We start from the raw sequence: 12,100 nt of genomic DNA, 5'->3' as shown, positions 1-12,100 counted from the left end.
TTGTAAGACATGCTCAGTTGGCATCTACATCTTTCTCCAGGTATGTTTAAACTGCTCAGCAGAAATTCACTGGTAATTTGAGCTAAAAGATAACTGTTTCACACACAGGGGGAAAAAACAGATGTAGAATGAGCAAAGAATGGTCGGTATAAACCAGTTTTGAGATTTTATTCAGTCTTACTTCCCTTTGAAAGTGACTCTTTTATAACTTCTTAGTATTTAATTGCAGTACTTCAGAAAAGAAAAGATTACTTTAGAGAGCTATGACAATTGGAATACATTTTCTGAAAACAGCAATTGCACATAGCTCACACAGAGGGCAATCAGCACAGCTGAAGAAAATAAAGATTACAGATTTTTTTAAGGTTTAGCAACTTTTAACTTCTTTATTTGCAATGAATTGGCTGGTACTGAAAAGCATCAATTGAAATTGAGGAGTAACATTCATGAAACAAACAGTAGCTTTTAAGAACTCCTTAGGAAACAACTTGGATACAAAAGTAATGTGCTAATTTTTGCAAAGAGAGGAGACTGATCTAGAACAGCCATCAGCATTGAAATAAGAGGGACTGAAATCACCACAATCACAAGGGTGATAATGTACTTCATAATAACATGAGATTGATACCTAGCAATGTCAGAAAGGCAAGACTGGCCCCATAGTGAAAAACAAACCTATTGCCTATTTCATCACAATTTGGATGTATTCAATTAGTCTTCTAGGAGGTGGTATACTTTTGATAATCATGTACAGAAGATGTAGTGGTAAGGTAAAAAAGTCATTTGAACACAAAAGCTGTGGTTAACTGTGAAAAAATCTAACTGCCAAGTTATTGGTACTTGCATGTAACTAGAAAAGAAAGAATATGGAATACCAAACAATAGGAAATGGTAAATCTAGATATGACAAAGTATTTGTATATCCACTGGACTACACCAGCTATAAAGAAAATAACTAATTCATGATGGAAAGATGTGTAGATAAAGAACAACATGGAGTCATTTCAGCTAATCATTGTCTAAAAGATGTTTTTTTAGCAAGCATTTTGAGCCACTCCACAAAGAAAACAAGAAAATAATTTCCTTTTGCTAAACACTAGTGACACAAGGACCACAGCAACAAGAAAATGTTTCTTGATATTTATAAAATATTATAACAGCAGATGCCAGCAGAGAAAAAAAGTATTTTCATCTCAAACTAAAGAGATAAACTTGGGAAGCTACCCTGACTCTAGCTATTTTTACTGTACAGAAACTTTCCATTAGTAGCTGTCCCAAAGAGGTGAAATCAAATCATCCCACCCCACACAGGATTCCTTCAAAACCTTAACTGCAGATCTGAGCTTTCAGGACAGAATGGCAGAGTTTCACTCTCTTTGACACAAAGCCACATCATAGCCTCAAGTATTGCCTTGATTTTTGGTGCAGTTCTGTATGTGTTGGAATATGCACAATAATACCTGATTCAGAGTTAGTCTGTTCAAACCTCCACACTTCAGGGAATTGCTACAGAATCTGAGATCTAAGGGCAGCTGAAAAGGCTTTTTCTGAATTTTAGCCTTAATATTCTGAATTTTAGCCTTAATTTCAGCAAGATGTTTTCCATCTTTTAAACATCTTAAACATTGAGTGCAGTATTAAACTGATGGGGAAAACTGGCAGCACAATTTTTTTTCTTTTTTCATTTTGCATACCAAAAACCTTCCCAGTACCTAAATTACATATTACATATTGATCCTCAAATTTGGTAAACATTGATTGGTCCCTGTGGCCTATCTTAAACTGAAATCTGTTTATCATTGCAGTATTAGAAGATAGGTCTATTCCTAAACACTGATCAGTCATTACAGGGTTTAAAATCTGTCTGAATCATTGCTGCATTATTCATAGAATTTTAGAAATTATGCTTTCCTATAGTTATACAACAAAAGTTTTCAGTGAAAGACTGCATTTCATAGAGAAAATAATTTTGCAAAAACATTAGATATATTCAAAAAGTTTGAATTGCATTCTGTGAAGATAGAAGTATACTAGTGATGTAACTGAAGCTAAACAATGCAGTTTCGTGAAAAAAATTATTGGCTATGGGGATTTTTAGGAGGAAGCCTAAACCTCTCAAATTACAAAGTGATCCTTTTCTGTCAACAGTACAGGTATTTTAAAATTACATAGCTCAGGAGTGAGACTGTCACTGGGACAGCTGCAAGCAGTTTACGAGTCCTCATGATATTTCAAAAGGCAGGGGTCTGACAGGGCTCTGTTTGGTGACACAGGACCCTGAGCAGCAATGTTTTCCAGCACCTCCCACTTGGGTAAAGTGTTATTCCTTCTCCCATTTCCCGACCAGTAAAGGAGTTCTCCACAAACCCACTCACAGAAGAGCACGTAGTCAGAAGTAAAAAGTCACAGTGCCAACTCACTCTCACGGAAAGTGAGACCACTTCTGGGCTCAAAATGTAAGCTGCAGCAGAGCACAAAATAGAGCAGGTAAAGAAACATCCCCTCTGCAGATGTCCAGTGCTAAAATCTTGCTCAAGCGCTGTGCAAATGTTGTGTTCAGAGTAAAACTTCCTCACCATGAACTTTACTGTGCTATGGCATCTTTCCAAACCAGTTAAAACTTGACCAAGTTGTATGACTAATGAGTTCTGAAGAAGAAAGAGCTTCTGGGGCTAGAGAGGCTGATTGCTCAAGAGAGTTGCTAAAATTAAAAGAGGTTTACACAATTTTTATATACGCAAGAACATTTTTTTAATATCACTTTCCCTGTCTCTTGGAAGTCTTGATAAAGAAGACCAGAGAAATTGAGCAGTAGGGGATAACGTAATTTCTAAGACAGTTCTAATATATACTCACCTTGTATAAAAAGCAGCTAGAAGTTAACTGAGAACTTTGTACCTGATGTTCTGAATTTCATAACCAGCTTCTTGGTGTGGGAAGCTATATTAAACCATGAGGCAAACAGAAGAAAAATAGATAAACAAGAAGAAATGTAGGTTATCCAAGTGCTATGACAAGTACACAAGACAAAAAAGTAGCAGTGCAAGTATAAGAACAGAATAAGACAAAGATTTCATCTTATACTTGTCTTTAGATGTCAGACCAACATTGTTTCTGCTTTTCTAAGAGTGTGAAACACTATTCATGTACCATCTCTGAGATCAAAGATTAATTGCATTAGAAAACCTAACAAACATTTTTCTGGCATCAGCAACATACTGCTTGATATTTTTTCACACCAGAAAGCACCACTATGTCTAATTTTTTTACAAAATAATAGTTCACATCACATAAAGACCTTTTCATAATGGGAAGTCTGGAGAGAGAAGGATACAACAGTAAGATAAAGGCTGTCTTTGTACTTCCTTACTTCAGCATTACAGACCAATGAATCCTCACCTGTCAATACCCCACAGAAAAAAGAGACTAAAGCTCCATAGGTGCAACCTAGACAACCAGGGCTGCTGCAAGAATGGCAACCTATTCCCCTTGCCTTACTGACTGGTCTCAGCCAAGAAATTCTCATAGTATTGGATGGTTACTAGCACTGGTGAAAGAAAAGCGCACACAGAGGTGAAGATATGATCTGGAAAAGTGGAAAAGAAGGGATGGTAAAGATTCCCAAGTAACTTCTGTGGAAAGCATTTAAAAATAATAGAAAAGAGTACTTTACTTTTCCATGTAATGGCTTGTCCTGAGGGTTTCCAAGCCCCTAAGCTTCCCAGCACAAACTGTGGGAGTGAAGCAATATTTGCTGGAGAGAGATGAAGGGAAGGAATCCCTTAATTTGGACATAAGCAAATCCATGAGATTGGAGTCATCCAAAGGTGCTGAAGGAGCCAGACAAGGTCCTTGTGAGGCTCTCTATCATCTTTGAAATACTGAGGGAACTGGAGAGCCCATAGCAGAGGAGGCTCAGGGGAGCCCTTACTGCTCCCCAGCTACAGCTACGGGCACCTCACAAAGGAGAGAGACAACATGGAGGCAGATAATCCTCAAAGGTGTGCATTTACAAGACAAGAGGTAATAGGCAAGTAGAAACATGAGAAATTCCAGCATCTGGGGGAACAATTCACCACTGGAAAATCCAATATTTTGAAAAGAATTTTCATTATGAGCAATTAAGTACTGGGGCTGTGGAATTGCCATTCTATGAGTGTTCAAGGCTCAGCTGGACACATCCCCAAGTACCTTTATCATGTCTGACTACAAGACCTCCAGAGCTCCCTTGCAGTTAAAACTGAGGCTCTAGGATTCCAACATACAGCAAAGCATTGCCACTGTGGAGAAAGCTTACTCCAGTGAATTAGGACTTTTCATTTCCAATTACTTGAAATTTGAACACTTCACATTGTTTCCAGCAGCAGGATATAGACAATACAATTTACCTGCAGAATTCATTGCTGCAGGATGCAATTGATTTAATTATGTTATTAAGATTTTTAGCAGATAAAGTAATAAAATAATTCCAACCATTATTAATGTGACATAGGATACAAATAAAAAGGCTAGCAATTCTCGGGCTGTAGTCAGACCATAAGCATACCACCAGATAGAACAAAAGCAATATTATCTTGTTACAATAGTACAAAACAATACACAATATTATCAGAGACAGAAATTTGAATTATTTAACTATTTTCTTACAGGTTATATACGAGTTTTAATATTATAGCATTTAAAGAACTATTTTTTGTATTTGATTTTTCAGGATAAGTAACAGACAATACTGCACATCAGTAATTATTTCTCTGCCTTTCCCTTTACTCATTCCTCCATAATATAAAACAACCACTAAGACAGTATGCAAAAGACTGATAAAATATTGAATATTTTACTACTTACAAATTATTGTTGAAACGTGTCTACTAAATCGATGTTTTTGTATGCAGAGGCACTGCAAAATAGATTTAAAATTTAATATTCAATAACCCAAAATATTCAGCCCAAACAAAGGCTGAAAACATTAAAAGGCAAGAGCCTGGAAGAATTATCTGCTTTGTTTTAAAAACACAATTAAAATGAAGAGACGTTAGCAAATTTAATCTGCTATAGCTGACATCATTCCTGGGCATTGATTCAAACTCCAAATTTAATTTCGATGAAGCTTTAGTAAAAGTAATGCCTTCTGCAGATTCTGACCCATCTGACTGAACTTATCTACTGACGACAATAAAAAGTAACTTAACCAAATATGGTTTCTGTAAACAGCTTTAAGGATAGACAAAATATATCTTAAACTGGCTTGGGACATTCTATTGGATGTTGTTTACTATGAGCATGGCTTGTGCCCTTCCAAGTAGTATCAGCAGAGAGTTCAAAGTTCTTCAGAAGGCCTTTTTTTCTTTTTTTTTTTAGATAGACACCTCCTTTGTATCAAAATTTGATGAATTCTGATATATTGCTGAGATGAAAGTGTACTTACTACTGAAGAGACATGTACGACATAACAAGCAAGACAGAGAAATAAAGAAAATCCAAGCGGAGGAAGTTCTCTGACAAGGCCTACTGCCATGATATTCAGCAATGTTTTAAATTTGTGACAACTGTAAAAGGAAGATTCATCACTTTGATCACATCAATATTGTAACTTTTTACCCAAAAAAAATCTGCCACCAAAGTAAGTATTATTATATAAAAAGTATTCTACTACTTTTTATGATAAATATCAAAGTGGACTTAGCTTATTCCTGTTACTGACTTCACAAAATTGACAGGAAATTGCATGAGTTGAAGCTTTCTTGGGTAATCTTAGGTTCCAAATTCACTCAGAAAAATTATCTGAAAGTACACTTGGCAGAGGCTTCTATAATCTCACAAAAGACCACACTGGAATTTGCTGGGGATTGACACAGCTCCAATCACATACATTTGCATATGCAAAAACCATTACTTGCATGAAAAAAATTGCATTTCTTCCTACAGACTGATATTTAGCCAAATCAATTAAATACTAACTTAGATAACAGCTCATTAATCCTCATTAGTATGCATTTGTATAGTTCCTATGATATCTACTTGTAAGTATCTGAAAGGGTAAATACTTTTCACTTGTAATGAAACATACCCATGCTCTATTATTTTCTATTTTTTTAATTATAGCACTTAAAAACATGCCACAAAAGCATCAAGCACATAATAAAATCCTTCTCCTTCTCCATTCCCTTCTCAGTTCCTCAACTTCATCCTTCATAGGAATAATTGCTAAACAAATAAGCACACCCCAAAATAAAACTTTAAAGATAAAATCCAATTCTAGGAACTTCTGGAAATTCTTCTCTACTCCTTAGAGATAGAAGCTTGGAGATCGTGCAAAAAAAACCCCAAACTTTGCTAATTTGCTCAGAGCATCAGGTTCTTTAACACACCCACAGCCTCCAAGCTGATCAGTGAAAAAAGAAAGAGCTCATCAGTGAAAAACCTGCTTGCATGTGTTTCCTTAGTCTTACCATCAATAAACACCTTCAAATTAAATTTCTGTGTGTAAGAACACCATAGCTGACAGCATACTACAATATGGTATTTTAGAAGGAAACATCTGAAAGATACAAAAACAGACACATTCAATCCCTTTGTGGACTATGAAGATGCCCTGTGTTAACAAAGTCATTGAACACAGTTACACTGAGTACAGAGAAGGCAAACACCTTTTTCTTGTCTTAACAGAATCAACATAATCTCCCAACATTGCCCTATACAATTACTACCAGATAAAAGCAATTCTTCCCACATTACACCAAATTCCTAAATCCGCATCTTCAATCTTCATATGTTTTTTTATTCCATACCACGTTATCAAAAGCCCTAATAACCTGAGTGGGGGTTTGTTTTCCTGGTTTTCTGTGGGTTTGTTGGTTGCATTTTGGTTGAGGTACTGTTTGGTTCTTTGGATTTTTTGGGGGCAAGGGAAGAGGACATTTCTTAAAAGAAGAAGAATAAAAAAAAGATAAAACACACACAGATTAGATTTGGATTTTCTGAGGAAATTGTGAAATTTAGGAAGGTGATAACTGAGACTGAGTTTCAAACAAGCCTCATCTGCTTGGTCAGAATTGTTTTACAAAGCAGGCTATAGTCTTCATCCAATGCAAATGAACACCAGAAAGTCTCTCCCAAATTTGTCAGACATCAAAGCTCAGCCATGTCAGACATATAGAAATCTATCTCCTTTAAAAGTCGTGGATTTGGAGTTGTAAGGACTTGAAATGATGGCAGGGCCCACACTTTGAGTGTTTCTGGGCAGCTGGAGGCTCATGGGGCAGCGTCTGCTGACAGGGGCAGCACACAGGGGACAGTGCCAGCCCATAAAGGGAGAAGCCAAGAAAGGCCAGCAGGGATAACCTCAGCCTAGCTGTAATTTATTGCTTCTTTGTGCATCTGGTGAGACACAGATCAGAACAGGAAGTTAGCATAACTACATCCTTTTAAAACCTTTTCTAACACATTTTTGTATCACCCACTGTAGGTGAAAGGTTTTTATTCAGCCTGAATCTTCACGGATGTGAAACACTTGGTATCACACAGTCTATGTCAAGCTCAGGAAAAAGTAATAGATAACAGCATGTGATAAAAGGGCTGTGCTTCTGGCACAAACTTATGCAGAAGAGAAGAAATAAAGACCAACTTTCACTCTATGCCCTACAAAATAACCTAACACCAGGCCAAGGCACCAAGGGCTATATCAATAACATTATACTTACAGCTGCTCTAAGTTTCAATGAAATGAGGCCTTTTATAAAAACATGTATTTTGTTCTGTGGAATCCATTTAGCCCAGAATTTCTGATTCTTCCTATTCTCTACATGCTTTTAATAGAAAGTATCTGGTGGATTAAACGGAATATTTTTGCTTTAAAAAAATGTAAAAGTATGTAGTATCTCAAGTTTCTCATAATCTCCCTGTATTTTCCAAAGCAGCTTTTTGTTTTATTTTGTGTACAAGGTTTCTGCCACTTGGATGAAGACAGCAGCTTAAAAAGATCTTTTGTAATGCACTAAAACTGAAAGGGAAAAAAAGTCCTGAAAGGTTTATGTTCAAAATTCTTGCTGCAAATTCAGCATAAGTAAAAGTAGACATAATCCAAAAATCACTGTAAGCCAACGGCATCCCAAAGGATGCTGCAATAAATGTACAGAGATGCTGGGAAGCTCCAATTGAAAAGAAACAAAGCAAAAATAAACTGACAATGACAAAGAAAACAAACAACAGGACACAAAACCAAAACATTCATCACTCTGATCACACTAACACAGATACTATTTTACCCAAAAAACTGTCTTCGAAAGGAAAAAAACTCCATGGAGTTTAGGTCTAAAAAGAACTTTCCAACTAAGAACTTGTACTCGCTAAATAATGAGTTCCTAATCAAACTGGGCATTTTCTAAAAGCAAGAACATCAAGAATAATGCTGAACTTACAAACTGAGACCTCAAAGAAATTAGATCTTTGCATTTTATCCTCCTACTCATTTGATTTTTGTCCTTCTTACATAAGTGCATTTAGGATTTAATTACATAAAACCACTTATTTGGTCCCAGGCCAAGAATTCCTTTTCTGAACAAAAAGTGTAAACAGGAGAATAAGTTTGAGAACATATATTTCAGATTTTTCATCAGCTGATGAAAATGTTTCTTTTTGGAAACACGCATGAAATACAAACTGAAGCTTAGATAAGCAAATAATGAAAAGCATAGATGTGGTCCCAGTTCAAAGCAAGGCAGAGTGAACCTGAAGCTAACTTGGGAGTTTCTTAAGTTGGCATAGAACAAAAAATATTTCTTAAAAGTTTGTTATATGGAAAATGCAGCATATACATTCTGCTTCTTAAAATTCCTATATAAAAAACAAACATTTTATGTTAGTACAAGTTGCAGCAATCTGGCTCCTTAGCTAAACCTTTGATTGTGGGAATTACTAATAAAATCTCACTGATTTTAGGTATCACTGAAGATGCTTTATGCTTCTGACAGCCATTAAAACTAGACCCTATACTTCTGCTTTTTTGTTTTTCCATGTATAAATAAACAGATCATCTTTTTGTCACACAGAATTTAAAAATGGGAAGGAACACAGGAGAGGAATCCTTGGAACAAAATTACAGTATTGCATGGGATATATTCAATGTACCTGTATCCTACAGAAAACCTTTGGGATTTAGAGCTATTAAATGAAATACATTCTAGCATAGCAATAGGACACTGATATTCGGGTTTCTTTTACTCGGAGTTGCCAGTCTTTCCTTATCTGCAGTCTCATTTACATGATTCAATATAGTCTCCATGTTTTCCAAATACTAATGGTGCAATACCAAAGTTTCATAAACTCAGCCTTTTCAAAAGCTAATGCACCATATTCAAAATGTTCTTAGATGTAAGTTGTCCCTTCTTTAGTCTTCAGTGAAGACCACAGATGGGAATAACATTTGCTCACACTTTATTGCAGAGCAGACTATTTAATAATCAACGTGTTGGCACACTGTTCATTTTGTCTTAAAATAAGTAGCTTTTAAAAGAAGTAAGTTCCAGCTTCTTTTTCCTTTAAAGACAGCATGGAAGTTCAATGAATGTGCAGACCAAAATCCTAGAAGACTTTACAGCAGTTCCAGCCAAGGATATACAGGAACTCACCAGTACCAGCACACTAGAGTTGTAATGGCCTTCTGACTAGTTAACACAACACTGTTCAGGTTTAATGAAAGGAGACATTTAATACTCATTTGACAATTTAAAAGGGAACAAACTGATGCTAAGTGATCACTCAGTGATGATACAACTCTGTAAGAAATGACAGTCAGGGACAAGAAATCACCCATGTGCTATTTTCTTTGTACAAAGTGCACGGAAATGTGACTTGAACTAGCACTCTGTCCCTGCCATAAAAATACAACTGCAAAGCAAAGCTAAGATGAACTACTCTTCCTAACAAACCATTAGATACTTTGTTGACCAGCAAAAGTAATTTGGCAGCATTTTAATACTGTCCAAGAAAGGCAATCTGACAAAGGAAATAAATCCTAAAATCATAAACAGCTGCAGAGAGCAAAAGTTGACTTAAGCAAGGTAGCACAAATAATAAAACATGTCCTTGTATTAAAGTCATTTGTATATTCCACATTCTCTGTCAGCTAGCTGCAGAGTACTCCCTGTATTAGACAACAAAAAATGTAGCATTTAAAAGGACATGGACATAACGGGGCACTAATGTTTCAAGGTTTAATTGTGCATTGCTCTCTGCACGATCACCTATTTATTTGAAGTGGCGCAAGATGTAGCCTTGAATCCTACGAGTTTCTGAGCTGGAAGGGGCCCACCAGGATGAGCAAGTCTAGCTCTTGGCTTCTGTAAATACAAACCCCAAGCCCCTGTTAGAAATTGCTTGCACTCAATCATCCCAAAACTACTTGTAATCTGCAAAAATATAATTTTTCTGCTTTTTGTTAAATTGTTCACCAAGGCACATTCTGCCCAAGTCCCTTGTTTTTAAGTACATTTTTTTATTGTGATGTACTGTATACAATGAGAAAATCTATTAATTTCAGATAATGTATTCTATCACATATCCACACAAGCCACATATACTTCACTAAGAATTCACTCTGGCACACAGAAACTGGGCACAAGGATATCTGTGTGAATGCTAAGTCTGTGACAAAGATTTAAAATAATCCCTGTATCTACGGGACAGAACATGAAAGAGTACCCCTCTTTATTAAGACTAACTTTTTATAATACTCAAGTGATTTTGTAAGAAAACTGATTTTGTAACCATTTGTCTCCATGGACATCAGCCATGCAAATAACACCACAAGTTTAACCATTCTTATCCTTTAAACATCCTGATATTTCTGTATCTATCTTCCATTGAGAAAAACATGCTTTATGAAAGGATTGCAGTGTTCTCCTTTCCAAACCACCAACTGGATTTATTAGCTTCACAGACTTATTAATATCATGTCACACCATATAGTTTGTTCTGAATTACATGAATATAGGAAATATACCGAAGGTTCTAATCAAGGTGAGTTTACACTTGAAGCAACACTGGGTAAGAGCTAAGAAGAGCAAACTGCTTTTTTTTTTTTAAGAAAAGGTATTTTAAAGTATAGCTTTGGCAGATGAAAATTCAGTATCACATTAACTATACATTTATAAACTAATTAAATGCAAACTCATACACACTGGAGTTTTTGAAATCATTTGCTGAATAGATGCGATATCCTAAGAATAAGTTCCAACTATTTTTTATAAAATTTCCTTTATACTCCCTGATATAGAGACCTGAACTCGGAATTGCTGAGATTCATTTTTCTGAAAGGATTATATTGATACTACAATGTTATATTAGATTACACTCAGTAAGTTGGTCATATCTGCCAGATTTAAAAGAAAAACCTACCATTTTATGCGAAGTTGGTTTTATTTATATACTGAAGATGTGACTTTTCCTAGAACCTAAGTAATACTCTGGTCTCTGAACACAATTTGTTACAGAAATACAATTAACTTACCATGAGTTTTTTTGAGTCTTCTGAAATACTTCATCTTTTAATTTTTACACGTTACCAGTGATACCATTTTCTCAGAGAAATGTATTTAGTAATGGGCACAGTGGCATTAAGTGTCACCCTAAGCACACCAACCTGAGAATCTGGAGGATTTATTTTTGTCATGCACTGCCTGTATGGCCTTGCCTAACTCAGTCTCCCCATGCCTGAGACTTCCCTTCAGTAAGTGAAGACAAAGCATGTGTCCCATCATAGGTTTGCTGGTGTAGTATTTAATATTTTTATCCCTTCCCTGGCAAGTTTCTTAAAGAGGGAGAGGGAAATCAGGATGCCAAAACAACCAGAAAAGGCATTTTTGCAGCTATCTGGTATGCATAACATCTGGAGTGGATTTTGATGCTGTTGTTCAGTTTCTTGGGGGGGGGGGGGGAATTTTTTTGGGGGTGCAGAGGGCGTTGTTTGCTTTTTCGTTTCTCTGGGGTTTTTCAATCCCTAGTCCTAAAAATCTGAAGACTCCCTATGTTCAGATTGTCCCAAGTTTTTCCTAATTCCTGTCTCACTCATTGTAATTCAATCTGTGTCCCTCCAAGAGAATCC

General features: G+C 36.1%; 1 protein-coding gene across 4 annotated transcripts in view; it reads right to left on the bottom strand.

Moving 5' to 3' along the window:
* The window catches only part of PDE1A (phosphodiesterase 1A), a 198,337-nt gene that overhangs the window by 147,915 nt on the left and 38,322 nt on the right, over window positions 1-12,100 (bottom strand). For 3 of the 4 annotated variants that reach the window (XM_030952806.1, XM_030952808.1, XM_030952804.1), the window contains exons 3-4: window positions 4,846-4,897; window positions 2,857-2,940 (exon numbers count right to left, since the gene is read on the bottom strand). The gene's annotated coding sequence lies outside the window, so the exon portion shown is untranslated. The remainder of the gene's footprint in view (window positions 1-2,856; window positions 2,941-4,845; window positions 4,898-12,100) is intronic. The other variant, XM_030952805.1, reaches the window with a different exon arrangement.

This window comes from Camarhynchus parvulus, chromosome 7, assembly GCF_901933205.1.
Source record: "Camarhynchus parvulus chromosome 7, STF_HiC, whole genome shotgun sequence".
Classification (NCBI taxonomy): Eukaryota; Metazoa; Chordata; class Aves; order Passeriformes; family Thraupidae; genus Camarhynchus; species Camarhynchus parvulus.
Note: the sequence above shows the minus strand (reverse complement) of the source record. Positions and strands in the feature narration are given on the sequence as shown.